The sequence below is a fragment of the Macaca mulatta genome, chromosome 11, assembly GCF_049350105.2.
Source record: "Macaca mulatta isolate MMU2019108-1 chromosome 11, T2T-MMU8v2.0, whole genome shotgun sequence".
Classification (NCBI taxonomy): Eukaryota; Metazoa; Chordata; class Mammalia; order Primates; family Cercopithecidae; genus Macaca; species Macaca mulatta.
Window position 1 is genome coordinate 9494222 of NC_133416.1, and position 14784 is coordinate 9509005.

The 14784-nt window shown below is 47.8% G+C and overlaps 1 protein-coding gene across 4 annotated transcripts in view; it reads right to left on the reverse strand.

Annotated features, from left to right (window-relative positions):
* The window catches only part of LOC114671026 (SH3 domain and tetratricopeptide repeat-containing protein 1-like), a 50408-nt gene extending 35660 nt beyond the window's left edge, over positions 1-14748 (reverse strand). For 2 of the 4 annotated variants that reach the window (XM_077953547.1, XM_077953549.1), the window contains exon 1: positions 14606-14747. The gene's annotated coding sequence lies outside the window, so the exon portion shown is untranslated. Of the gene's footprint in view, positions 1-14605 lie in introns of all 4 variants that reach the window. The other 2 variants (XM_077953546.1, XM_077953545.1) reach the window with 2 other exon arrangements.
* Positions 14749-14784: the final 36 nt, after the last annotated feature.

Here is a 14784-nt window from a genome sequence, read left to right on the forward strand (position 1 = left end):
AGCTCAGAAGAAACTGTTGGCAAGGAAATAGAAATAGGCACCCTTACACATTGACAGTGAGATAACAGTATGGCCCTAATGGAAGGGAATCCAGCAACACCCATCAACATTTAAAATGCGCAGAACCCTGGATCCCACAATTCCATTTCTAGCAATGCATCCTATGAACATATTCTCACAAATATGCAAGAATTACGTACAACTCAGCATTGATTAATCCAAACGGTTGGGAACAACCTAAATACTTACCAGTGGGGAACTGGTGGAGAACAGTGTTTATCTTATGCCAACATCTATGTTTTTAAAAAGAAGACACATAGGCTGGGCACAGTGGCTCACGCGTGTAATCCCAGCACTGAGAGGCTGAGGCAGGTGGATCACGAAGCCAAGATATCCAGACCATCCTGACCAACATGATGAAACCCCGTCTCTACTAAAAATACAAAAATTATCTGGGTGTGGTGGTGCATGCCTGTAGTCCCAGCTACTCAGGAGGTTGAGGCAGGAGAATCGCTTGAACCCGGGAGGTGGAGGTTGCAGTGAGCTGAGATCACGCCAGCCTGGTGACAGAGCAAGACTCTGTCTTGGAAAGACAAACAAACAAACAAAAACTGGCAACAGTGGTCACAGGGCAGTGATGGGAGTAGGACTTCCTTTCACTCTCCAGGACCTTTTGAATGCCGCTCATATTACATATTCAAACTATATGACTACAGTAAGTATTTTCAAAGTAACTATGAAAAACTGGGGGAATAATGATATCTAACACACAGGACTGCTGTATAATTAAAGGATGAAAAACATTAAGCACTATCAGAGTTCAAAGGAAGAAAGATTAATTCTAGCTTGGATGTCAGAGCGGGGATCATGTAAAGGAAGTGAGTGTTTCAAGTCTTGAAGGATGGAGAAGATTTAGAGAGGCAGAAGTGTGGAGATGATGTCCCAGATGGAGATAAGAACATAGGCGAAGACGATGTCCCAGATGGAGATAAGAACACAGGTGAAGAAGATGAAGAGATGAGAAGGTATAAATTCTAAGTGCAGTTCTCAGGCTGGGCTTCAGAACAGGGCTTAGGCAACAAGCTGGAGTGCAAGGCTGATGGTGGGAATGGAAACACTGAAACCCAAACTTGCATATCACGCCCAGATCATGAGCCTTGAATGTCAAGCCAGGGAACCCGTCCTTGATCTTAACAACAAAAAATCACTGGGCCGGGTGCGGCGGCTCATGCCTGTAGTCCAGTGCTTTGAGAGGCTGAGGCGAGAGGACTGCTTGAGGCCAGGAGTTTGAAACCACTCTGGACAACACAGCAAGACTCTGTCCTTACAAAAAATTTAAAAATTAGCTAGGCAGGATAGCAAACCTGTAGTCCCAGCTACTCAGGAGGCTGAGGCAGGAGGATCACTTGAGCCCAGGAATTTAGGGTTACAGTGAGCTGTGATGGCGCCTGCATTCCAGCCTGAGCAACAGAACAAGGGCATGCCTCAAAAATAAAATAAAATGAAATAAAATCACTAAAAGTTTGTATAAAGTATAAAATCATACCATATACGATTTAATCCAGATATATAATATAAATTAGAGGGGAAAAGAGAAATTAGGAAGCTATTATAAGAAGACAAGACTCAACTAAGACATGAGCAAAAGCCCTGGGCTCACAGCGCTATCTTTATATAAAGGAATGAACTACCACATTTATTTTCATGGCATCACCAACTTAAATACAGGCTACATTATTCTGGAACCATCTCTGTATCAGTCAAATCAGATGGCCATAATACCATAGGCAAATACCATAAAAAACACCATAGGCTGTGTGGTTTAAACATTAGTTTATTTGTCCAAGATCAAGGTGTCGGCCAACTCACTTCTGGGACAGGGACCTCTTCCTGGCTTGCAGACAGCCACCTTTCTTCTTGTTTCCTCACACCGGGGCAGTGGGAGCTCTCTGCTTTCTCCTCTTTTTTTTTTTGAGACAGACTCTCGCTCTGTCACCAGGCTGGAGTGCAGTGGCACAATCTCAGCTCACTGCAACCTCCGACTCCCTGGTTCAAGCAACTCTCCTGCCTCAGCCTCCCGAGTAGCTGGGATTACAGGCACGTGCCACCACACCCAACTAATTTTTGTATTTTTAGTAGAAACAGGGTTTCAGGCTGGTCTCAATCTCCTGACCTCGTGATCTGCCCACCTCGGCCTCCCAAAGTGTTGGGATTACAGGTGTGAGCCACCACACCTGGCCTGGTTTCTCTTCTTCTAAGGGCACTAATCCTGTCAGACCAGGGCCCACGCTCATGACCTCATCTAACCCTAATCACCTCCCAAAGGTCCTATCCCCTAATACCATCACACTGGCAGTTAGGGCTCCAGTACAAGAATCTGGGGGAGACATAAACATTCAGTTTATAGCAAGGTCTTTTCAATCCTGTTGAAAAAACAACCAACTGAGTAGGCGAAGAAGTACCTTATATGTAAACAAGTCAGGACTTTTCATATTTCTGCTAACACATTAAGGTCAATTTAAAATGTCTGATAACAAGAGTCAGAAGCAGAGATAAATGAAAGTCAGTTACTCTGCATTTTAGACCCACATTGAGCTGTCTTTCAATGACATTGTGGCACAAAGAACACTGCTTTCTATTCTCGGTTTGGTCACCAAAAAAGCTGGAACATTTCCCTGTGTTTCCATTTATCTCTAAAATCACTAGGCTGACCTAGCAGACCTCCAAGGTCCCTTCCATTCACAAATTCCACAAATAACTTCCTACCAACAGAGGCTACACAAATAAACTACACTGACGAGGGGGAAAGCTAACACCAGCAAACAATGAGATGCACACAAGACAAGACGTATAGAGAACTGGGTCAACCACAAACTGGTGGACGATGAGCCGGCGGTGGATAAAAACACATTCCCTAACGATGGACAGAGAGGCAGTGGCGCCCAGGTAGTATTGTTGAAGATTTCCTGTTTTAAATCTTCAAGATAAATGGCCCAATTGTTTGTATTCATTCTGATTAAATGTGAACGTGAAAACTTCCTCCAGGGGACACAGACATCTAAAAAGTTCCCAATGTATCCAATTTGTCATTTGATATTTTTAATGACAAGAAAAATGAAGGACTGAATATACAAACAGACCATGCCTGATCATATGTATAAAGACAGAACTCAGACCACAACCTGTAGCTGCCCACCCAGGAAACCAATCCCCTATCTACAGTCAACAGCCAGGAGGCCAGCCAGGCTAGCACATCAGACAGGAAGCCAGACTGCTCTCTCTCCATACCAACCCAGAAACTAAACCGCAGCTCTGTCCCACGTGGCCAGGACTTGACTCAAAACTAACAGCCACCCTAATTTTGGCACTTGTTTCCCAGGTAGGATCATTCAGAGAAAGCCAAATATGCCCCTAACCAATCACATAGGACACCCCGCTTCTGCACAGCCATGTCCAGCCCCCACAACAGCCTCCACTGGGAGCCGTTCTTTTCCATCCTGAAGCTTCCCCACTCCTCATCTGCCACTCACTTGCATGTCAGTCTCTGCCACACGCAAGTGACGGTGCCGACTCCCTTACCACAGCAGCTCTGAGAAAGTCGCCTCTGCCTGTCTCATGTGGGCGGCCTTCCTTTATTTCCCCCAAAGAATAAGTCTTAAATGAGGGGATTCTCTCTATATGGCCAAGCTACACAATTCAGAAGCCCAGCATGGCAGATTCCAAGCCTGGAAAGACCATACACCCCTCAGGTCCTCTTTCCACAAAACACAGCTTCCTGAGTCCTTCAGTCACTCCCCACCAACCAGGGAAGGAACCACGTGTTATGGAAAGATCAAGGGCCTTGAAGTCAAACTTCTGAGTTCACCAAGTACTTCATCTTTCCATTTAAGAGATTACATGGCCTTGGCCAGGCATGGTGACTCACACCTGTAATCCCAGCACTTTGGGAGGCTGAGTCAGGCGGATCACCTGAGGTTGGGGGTTCAAGACCATCCTAACCAACATGGAAAAACCCCGTCCCTGCTAAAAATACAAAATCAGCCTGGTGTGGTGGCGCATGCCTGTCATCCCAGCTACTCGGGAGGCTGAGGCAGGAGAATCACTTGAACCTGGGAAGCAGAGGTTGTGGTGAGCCGAGATCGCGCCATCGCACTCCAGCCTGGGCAAGAAGAGCAAAACTCTCTCTCAAAAAAAAAAAAAAAAAAAAAAATGGTGTGACCTTGAATAATCTTAACTTCTCTAAGCCTCTATCTTCATCTTCAATAAAATAATTTTACCTCCAAGATTGCATTAAATGGAATCCCACATGTAAAACAGCTGACAAATATTAGGGGCCCAACAGCTGTGCGCTCCTACTGCCACCCCACTTTACCCCAAGGGAGAAGTGCAAGACGTCCAGAAAAAGCCTGTTGATCCCTACACCTCAGCATCCTGTGTTCACACAAGGCACAGTGGTATCCAGACTTACCGGGGTCGCCCAAATACAAGACATGTTTTGATTTTTCAACTTAGGTAGACATGGCTTCTAACATTCACCATATATGATCCACAATTTAGAAGAGATTTTCCTACACTACCCCGCGGTTCTATTTTAGCAGACTTAGATGTGCCATAATAGCTCACTCTCTTAAGCCCTCTTCAGTATCAAAAACAAAACTTTAATCTGTAACACAGTTATCAGCAGTGAAAGTGGAAAAGGTACCTATGAGTCAAAATGACCCTCTGCTCTGCCCCGCCCTACAAAAAGCCGTTCAGGAGTATTTGGGCTGGTTATGAGAATGTTGTTTGTATTCCCAGGGACAGACAAATGCCTACCCTGGTTAGAAGCTGCGCTGCTCAGCCTCCAGGGTAGAAAGCTCCCCACACCCTCTACCCAAGGAGAAGAGAAGCAAATGGGGTGGCCAGGCTCCAGGATGTGGACTGTTTTGTGTGGTTTCTGCAGCCCAGGTCACCGCCCTGGGTGAAGCTCTTCCTTCCTTCTTTACCACCCAAGTGGCCAAGGTCCTACGGCTGCTGTAGGGCCTCTTCCCTAGGATGAGTCAGCCCAGCCATTCCCCTTCCCCCTTCCTTTTTTTTTTTTTTTTTTTGAGACGGAGTCTCACTCTGTCATCCAAGCTGGAGTGCAGTGGCGCAATCTTAGCTCACTACCACCTCTGCCTCCCGGGTTCAAGCAATTCTCCTGCCTTGGCCTCCCAAGTACCTGGGATTACAGGTGCCCGCCACCACACCCAGCTAATTTTTATATTTTTAGTAGAGACGGAGTTTCAACTTGTTGGCCAGGCTGCTCTCGAACTCCCGACCTCAGGTGATCCACCTGCCTCGGCCTCCCAAACTGCTGGTATTACAGGCATGAGCCACCGCGTCTGGCCGAGTCAGCCCAGCCATCCTGATTTTTGTTCTGGCAAAATTACTCTCTTCCACGTCTACCTTCCAAGTAGCTACATCAGAGATCTGGCCTTGGGGCAGGCTTGAAGAATCCCTATTTTAGTCCTCAAGAGGTCCTACCAGGGTCTGGGACAATTCCAAGGCTTGTGTTCTTAAAGAGGAAAGAAACCTCATATACACAGCTCTCACAGAGCTCAGGTGAGCCCGTATCGGAGGCAAGGCTTGGGAGGCGGCCCTAAGGTTTGGGTGTGCATCTATGGTAACAGCTAAGAGATCTGAAGCCAGCTGTCTGGGTTCAAACCTCAATTCCAACAGCACTGGCTGTGTGATGTTAGACAACGTCCCCAGCCTCTCTGTGGTTCCGTTTCCTCACGGTAAAAGGGCCACAATAATAGAGCTGCTCTCAAAATTAAGTGAATTAGTGCATATAAGGTATTCAGAACAATGCTTGGTACATGGAGGAGTTCAACAGACACGTATTGAACAGAGTAACTTAGCAATTAGTAAATATACTCATGCAGGCCAGGCGCGGTGGCTCACGCCTGTAATTCCAAAACTTTGGGAGGCTGAGGTGAGAGGGTCACTTGAGCCCAGGAGTTTGAGACTAGCATGGGCAACACAGCAATATTCTATCTCTAAAACTGTGTTTGTGTAACATATATGTATATATACACTCATATATTCACAGTGTATTTATAATATACAAAATAGTTGGAATACAGACTTAACTATTCACAATGGTTACTTCTAGAGAAGGGGGAATGCAAATTTCAGCTTTTTACCCCACACATATATTCTTGTATCATCTGAAATATTTAAGCCAATTGTATGTATAAATTTGCCCTGAAACACATAGCAGAACAATGTAGTTTTGACACAAAAATCTTCAAATCATGATGGAATTGTTCTGTGAAAGTTAGAGAGATGAAAAGTCTCCCTCCAGCCTAAATGCTCTTTCATATGACCTATATTACCCACACCAATGCAGACGCCCCAATCCTTTCCCCACTGTCACAAGAATTTTTCAGAGAACTGCATTCCCCTTTACAAACTAGATGATAGTTAGAGTTACCAGGCAAGAACGTGGATCCAGTTCTGCTTTTTCAAAGCCCAATGTTCCTCACATAATAGCAATGCATTCTTCAACCGGTCAACTGCCCCCAACACCTGAGCTCTCTGTTGTACACAACTCAACCAGGCCTGGGAGAAAGCAGGTGCAAATTTCACTTACTCAGTAACAACACATCCCGCCTGATTCCTCTGCTGGGCTAGTTCTCAAGTCATCTTTTTCTAAGCTTTCATTCGGCTCTACCACACATACCTAGGCTGGGCCAAATACTTTACCAGGCTTTTTTTTTTTGAGACGGAGTTTCACTCTGTCGCCCAGGCTAGAGAGCAGTGACACCATCTCGGCTCACTGCAACCTCCGCTTCCCGGGTTCAAACGATTCTCCTGCTTCAGCTTTCCAAGCAGCTGGGACTACAGGCGTGCCACCACACCCAGCTAATTTTTATATTTTTAGTAAAGATGGGGTTTCACCATATTGGCCAGGCTGGTCTCAAACTCCTGACCTCTTGATCCGCCCGCCTCAGCCTCCCAAAGTGCTGGGATTACAGGCGTTGAGTCACCGCACCTGGCCTACTTTACCAGTTTTATTCCTGAATTAAACCTGTTATTACTATCAATAACGTCAATCAGTGCCATTTCATTCACCGTATGACACACACACACAAAGCACTTCATACTCGCTCCACCTGTCTGCTTTTCTGCAATGGCCACAGTGTTCCCCATCTTACATGAGAGGCACAGACAAAGACAACGACTTCTCCAAGGTTCTGTAATTCACAATCAGTGGCAGAACCAACATGCCCAACCAGGTCTGGCCAAAGCCTGTGTTTCAGCCACACCACCTGGTTGCTGCCCCGAAGGTTCAGTGGGCAAGTAACAGATCACTCCGATGGCAGAGGCTTCAGAAATGCCTTCCACCATGGTACAAGGGATGGTTTGCTCTCAGGAGGGGAGGCAGGGGTGGGAATCAGCACACAGTTCTGCTAGGTTTCTCATGCAGGGCACAGACTACGTATTTTGTGCCTTGCTTTGCAGGTGAAATGTCTCCTGCCCCCTGTACAACAGCTTTCTTTGTCCTCTCCACATAAAAGTACAACTGAGTTCCTCAGGGGCAGGCAGTGATCACTGCCCTGTGCCACACCTGACTGATGTCCAAACAGGAGGACACACAGGCTCTTCTCTTATGGCCCAGGCTGCCCCCATCTGCTAAGCATCGAAAACTATACACAGGATGCGCAGAATATTAATGACACGGAGGTGACTGCTTTATCTCTGTTGAAAACTTACTGCACTGTCCTAAAAAAGAGAATTCAGGAAAAGCTGAGCATTTGAGGCTGGCTGGCTGTAATCTTCAGCTGCTGAGAAAGCCTCAGCTGCTCGGTTCCACTGTGGAAATCCAACTCCTCCATCAAAGTCCAACTCAAGTACACCTCCACTGTGGTGCCTGTCCCTTCCTCCCTTTCAGAAGCACGTGTTCCCTCTGCAGTCCCAGAGCATTCTATCGCCACCTCTGGAGCCACACTGTCCCAGCCTACAGCCAGCTCAGTGCACAGCTGCCTCTCCCTGTGTGTACCTGCAGGCCCCACCTGGGCTGGAAGGCTGCCTCCTTCTCCTCCACACAGAGGTGGCACTCAGGAACTACTGAAGGAGGGAGGGAGTGGATGAGGAAGATCACCCAAGGGCCACAGGGAGTGGCCTGCAGCTCCCAGCAGGAACAGCCCCTGCCCTGCCAATCCGGAGGTGCTGGCTCTGTTCTCAGCAGGGCCGCTAAAAGCTCCGTTATAATAGCTCTAGGCCACAGTGATCAACTTGGTGTCAGGCCCTAAAGACACCAAACATCCTAACAAATAAAGAGGCCGCATAAGCAGCATGCTGGTTAAAAGCACAGGCTTCACAGTCAGAGCTTGAATTCCACTTATTATGTGACCTTGAGCAAGTTACTCAATGCATCAATCTCATTTTGTCACCGGCAATCACACCTGTAATCTCCGCACTTTGGGAGACTAAGGCAGGCGGATCACGAGATCAAGAGATGGAGACCATCCTGGCTAAAATGGTGAAACCCCATCTCTACTAAAAATAGAAAAATTAGTCGGGTGTCGTGGCGGGCACCTGTAGTCCCAGCTACTCAGGAGGCTGAAGCAGGAGAATCACTTGAACCTGGGAGGTAGAGGTCGCAGTGAGCTGAGATCACGCCACTGCACTCCAGCCTGGGCAACAGTGCGAGACTCCATCTCAAAAAATTTTTTTAAATAGGGCATAGAACTTTCTCCGAGTGGAAGAAGAGAAATGCACACACGGGAACTGGAGAGCCTGACCAGGTCCCTGGCCTAGCTAGTCCTGAGCTGATGGGAGCACATGCAAAGACCAGATAGAGGCCTCAGGAGCTGAGAGCAGCCCCAAACAGACGGCCAGCAAGGGAACAGACACCTCAGTCCTGCAACCACAAGGAACTATATTTGGCCAAAAGCACTTGGAAACAGTTCTACAGTGAGGAATGCAGCCCAGCCCACGTGGTGATTTTTGCCCAGTGACACCCACGTCAGACTTCTGCCCCACAGAACTGTGAGATGATACAATTTCAATTGGTTTAAGCCACTAAATTTGTGGAAATGTGGTAAAGCAGCAACAGAAATGAATACAGTGATTTACGTGGAAACCCCTAGAAGAGTGTCTGGCATGGTGTTGACACCTTACAAGCGTTTCCTGATTTCCTTACATCGCAAGGCAGGGTTGGCCACACTCCATCCAAAACAATAGATGATAGACTTGTTCTGACAAAACAGATTCAGTGAATTATAAATGGCCCAGAACACCTACAAATTTCAGGTTTCAGGTAAGTGATTGCCTTTCCTTTCACTTAGAAACCTCCCAATGCTCATCTTACTGATAAACTCTAAGTACCAGGCAGGAGACTAAACACCAGACAAACTCTGTTCCAGATGCCCCGGGAGCCCATCCCAGCACTCACTCCGCTGCACTGAAATGATGTCCAGGTCAGTTGATCCCACTAGAACAAGAACTCCAGCTCTCCATGTGTGAGTCACCAGTGCTGCCTCTGCATCTCTGCTTCTAGGATGGTGCTTCTGCACTTCACAGGAAATCTGTATCAATGTTTGTCAACACTATGTATGACAGTGTCACTTAATATCTGCACAGAAAACATCAATTCTTTGAGGACCAGGGCCGGGTTTATTAGCCTTTGTACTCCCACTGCCACTGTCTGGGACATCAGAGGCACTCGGTAGAAGTTGGTGAAGAGAAAGAAAAGGCAGAGGAGAGAGGAAAGCAGGACCAACACCACAGACACAGATTCCGAGGGGGTTGGAGGAGAGGCAGGCAGGAAACTTCCTGGATGCTGGAATGGGGTTCACTGTGATACCTGCTGCTGGATTTCAAATGTCAAAGGTGATGTTTTGCTGACCTTGACCTCTGACTGCCCTTTAGCTTTCCCAACCTCAAGACAGGGCACTTAGAAACTGCAATGTCAAGAAATTATGCTTCATTAAAGCATGGGAATGTTATTTACATGGATGTTCATTACTTCATTTTTTACATGGGAATGTAAATAATTGAAGAGATTGTTAAAGACTAAATCATGCACATTCAATAACTTTGTAAAATATTAATGATAACTAAAACACAAATTTTGATGTTCCCCAAAAATGCTAAAATATAAAACAATACTGGCCAATTAAAGATAGAAAACAATCCTAATGAAGCTCCCCAACAGACACATTAAAACTTCTCTGTACATTAAACACTTGGGATTTCAAAGGAAAACCCAAATTCATTCCATTCTTAATACGGCATTTTTTTGCTTTTTGTTTTTTGTTTTTAAATCTTAGGTAATACAATATTTCATTTAAAATTTACAAAATTCCATTACATTCATAATTTCGTTTGATCCTCAAAACAATCTCCTGAGTTAGGCAGAACAGGTATTACTAACAACTAACTCCATTTTACAGGTAAGGGAACTGAAGTTCAGAAAGTACTTGGACTTAACAAAAGCTTTAATAGGGCCACATATCGAAACCAAATCCTCTGCTCAAAAGAACTAGAGTAAGTTATCTTTTACATATTATTCATACTTATATCCTGTCAATATCCAAAAATGTTTTGAGGTAGCCTGCAATAATAGACACCTATCCAATAAAAACATTAAAAAGAAAAACGGGGGGGAAAAAAACCCAGCAGGTGACATGGGAGACAGAGGAAGGTAGATAGCAAAGGCTGAGACTTATAATCTAAGAAAACTTCATCTCTGACCTTCCAGTTCCAAGGAGATAATACTAAAGGAAACAAGATGGTTTACAGACTCATAAACTGACAAAAGGCAAGTCGCATCAGTTCTTAACTATGAAACACTCCTAGCAGCCACAGCAAATCTCTAGGACAACATACCAATGGCATCAAAGCAAGAGTATACTTCAGTGATAGAGTGAATTAAGTTCCCTGTTTGGGACCCTGGCCAGGGCTATAGAAAAGAACTCTGAAATGTAAAGCTCAAAAATATATCCTCTGTCGGCCAGGCGCACTGGCTCACGCCTGTAATCCCAGCACTCTGGAAGGCCAAAGCAGGCGGATCACGAAGTCAGGAGATGGAGACCATCCTGGCTAGCACAGTGAAATCCTGTTTCTACTAAAAATACAAAAAATTAGCCAGGCATGGTGGCAGGCGCCTGTAGTCCCACCTGCTTGGGAGGTTGAGGCAGGAGAATGGTGTGAACCCAGGAAGAGGAGCTTGCAGTGAGCCGAGATCCCACCACTGCACTCCAGCCTGGACGACAGAGCAAAACTCTGTCTCAAAAATAAATAAATAAAATAAAACCCTTTAGAGAAAGGGTTTCACTCCATCACACAGACTGGAGTGCAGTGGCATGATTATAGCTCACTGCAGCCTCTAATCTTGGGCTCAAGTGATTCTCGCACCTCAGCCTCCCAAAGTGCTGGCATTACAGGTGTAAACCACAGCACCCGGCCTTACTATTTTAAAGAATTAATTACCATATTCCTTAGAGTTGTAGTTCCTTTATAGGTCATTCAACATGTGATGCAATTTTTTACAAGTAGTATTTTTTTTTTTTTTTGAGATGAAGTCTCACTCTGTCGCCCAGGCTGGAGTGCAGTGGTGCAATCTCAGCTCACTGCAACCTCCACCTCCCCGGTTCAAGTGATTCTCCTGCCTCAGCCTCCCGAGTAGCTGGGACTATAGGCGTGTGCCACCACACTCGGCTAATTTTTTGTATTTTTAGTGGAGACGGGGTCTCACCGTGTTAGCCAGGATGGTCTCCATCTTCTAACCTCGTGATCTGCCTGCCTTGCCCTCCCAAAGTGTTGGGATTACAGGTGTGAGCCACCACACCCGGCCGCAAGTGGTAATTTTAAACTATGCTTCAAACCATTACACAAAGCCAAGTACATCTACTCAAGGCACTCTCAAATTTCCATTTACTCCCGTTTTACTCAACAAAATAAAATGTTAAATTGGAACATATTTCACATGACACTTAAAAGATCAACAAAATGCTCCTGAAAAGTTCTGAGCTCAACAACTCCATTAATGAGAAAAAAACAAACCAACTGGATATAGTGAAGATGCTGCACATAAAACACAATTGTGAAGAATATGCAAGATATTCCCAAAAAGCTGCTTAAGGTTTCATCATAGATACTTGTCCTTAACTCCAAGATAAAGTATATACTCATGTAACTAAACTCGTTTAAAAGGAAAAAAAGGGGAAGAAGAAAAAGAACTTCCACTTTAGAATCCACATTTTCAAAAGCCTCCATTATTTACACCATTGCCGGGAAGAGAATTTTTCTCTGCTATATTTGCTTGAAAGAATTACAGGTGTAGGGCAAAGATTCTTGGAAATTATGTAGCTTGCCGTCCTCAAAAGTAAGAAAAATGAAGCCCAGAAGAGAAGGCCTTCCAGGAAAATTCCAGAGCCGGAGGTAGACCTAGTACATTGTTTTTGTTTTTGTTTTGAGACGAAGTCTCACTCTGTGGCCCAGGCTGGAGTGCGGTGGAGCCATTTCGACTCACTGCAACCTCGGCCTCCTGGGTTCAAGCTATTCTCCTGCCTCAGCCTCCTGAGTAGCTGCGATTACAGGCGCCCACCACCACGTCCAAGTAATTTTTGTATTTTTAGTAGAGACAGGGTTTCACCATGTTGGCCAGGTTGGTCTGGAGCTCCTGACCTCAAGTGATCCACCTGCCTAGACCTCCCGAAGTCCTGGGATTACAGGCCTGACCCACCGCGCCCGGCAGACCTGGTAAGTTTTAATCAAGTACTCTAAACAATGCAACACTAGGAAGTAATAGAAAAAAAATTAATCTAAAAGCCCTCTGGAGAGTCAAAGAATTGCAGATTTAAAATAGCATGAATACTTGGATTCATGGTATTGAAAAAGGACCTCGCATTTACCCGCATGTACAAACTGCCTGCCCACCTCTATCAGAGCATTTTTCAAGCTGTGCTACAGTTAACTATGTACTGCCCAAAGCCAATCTGCCCGTGCAGATCATAAGCTCTTAAAGACCAGGACTTCAGAACAAGCAAAAACTTCAGAGAGAAGGGAGCCACCGAAACAGAGTTCATAGCAATGGGTCCGCAGGAGCTGATGCCAAGTGCGCGGTAGCGTTGGGGTCTGGGGCAGCCGAGGGCAGAGAAGGCAAAAGGGCCTGCATGACACGCTACAGGGCTAGGAGCCACAGCTGCGGTGATTAGTTCAGTTTTGTCTTATATGCCTGTTACTTATACACCATCTCTTGTTCAGAAAGAACTTCAGGTTGAGTATTTGGACTCCTTGAGCCTTCTGCTGTTTGTCTCCGGGACGTTTAACACTCTTAAAAGGCGGAAACTGTCCAGTTCGATTTTGCTTCCTGGGACATTACAGGTTTTTCAAAGGTTTGATGAAAGCATTCACTAAGGAGTGATTCCACTTTCTTTGGTGGCTGAGAAATACAGCGTCTGAGGGGCAGCATCAGGTCTTCCCATCAAGCTGAGGTCGGAGTCTCCCCACCCATGGACCTCACCCTGGCTCTCTCCTCATAAATCTGACCTCTAGCTGTAACTGCCTCATTCCGTGGGTGCGGATGCTCCTGCTTGAAACGCATTTTCCAGCCCGCCAAATTCTTGGGAGAGTTTCTTCCACTCTCCAGCCGCTGCGAGCTACAAAGTTTAATCTGGCTTTCCAGATTTTTTTTTTCTTCCCATTACTAACCGAAGAAATCAAGAAGCGCCGGGCAGAAGGGCCCTGCTCCCTCCAATCAGAGTCCAGCCCGGGGCCAGGGCAGGAAGCGCGGCGGTGGGACGCGCGGTGACAGCCCCTCGCCCCCCCGGACCCGCCGGACAGGGCAGAGGTAGGTGCAGCCGCTGCGCGACAGCTCCGGGTCGCGCCTCTCGCTTCCTCCCGCCGGGCAAGAGAGAGGATAAATCACTGGGCGGGGGCAGTGCGCCCCCACCAACCGCGCCCCCCGCGAACGGACCCCCACTACACGCGCGTCCCAGGCAGGGTCGACCCAGACGAGCCACTGGGCGGCGCACAGCCCCACTAGCAGGGCGGCCAGGACCCACGCGAGCGGGTTCACGCAGCGACCTACAGGTGACAAAACACTCAGGAAGCCGTCATGCGGTGCCGGGAAAGAGCCCCCACCCAGAGTCACGGACCCCCTCCTCGGAGGGTCCGCGCAGTCCCCTCGGTGAGTCTGGGGGAGCAGTATCGCTGCGAGGGAGGGCGGGGAGGGCGGCGGAGTCTCCCACTCGCGGTGACCCGGACCCCGCCCCATGAGTGGGTCCTCGCAGGGCCCCCTCTGCCGCACACGGGGACCAGCCACGCCGCGGGAGGACCAGGCAGAAGCCAGCGCCCGGGTCCATGCAGTCCCCTCCGCAGCAGACGCGGGGAGCCAGGGAGCAGTGGGGACCGGCCCCCAACCGCAGGGCGACCGGGACCCCCGCGCGGGCCCACGCGGTGTCGCAGCAGGCGCGAAGCCCTCGGTGCCACCCGAGGCCGAGACAAAGCCCAGGCGCACGGACCCCGGATCCCGACCCCGGACCCTACGGAGCCCAGCTCGGAGCCGCCACGCCCGGGGCAGAGACCCCCGCCCGGTCCGGAGACCCGGTCGCCGGTCGCGCCGTCTCACCTCAGGCCACCGCCTCGCAGCGCTAGCTCCTCGCCGCGGCGCCTGGGCCGACTGGAGGGCAGCTGAGCAGCCGACAGAGCCGCGGCAGCCTCAACAATGGAGCCCTGAGGCGGGGCAGCCGCCGCCGCCGCTTCAGCCCGTGTTCCCCGCTCAGTATCCGGCTCGGATTACTTAGCTGC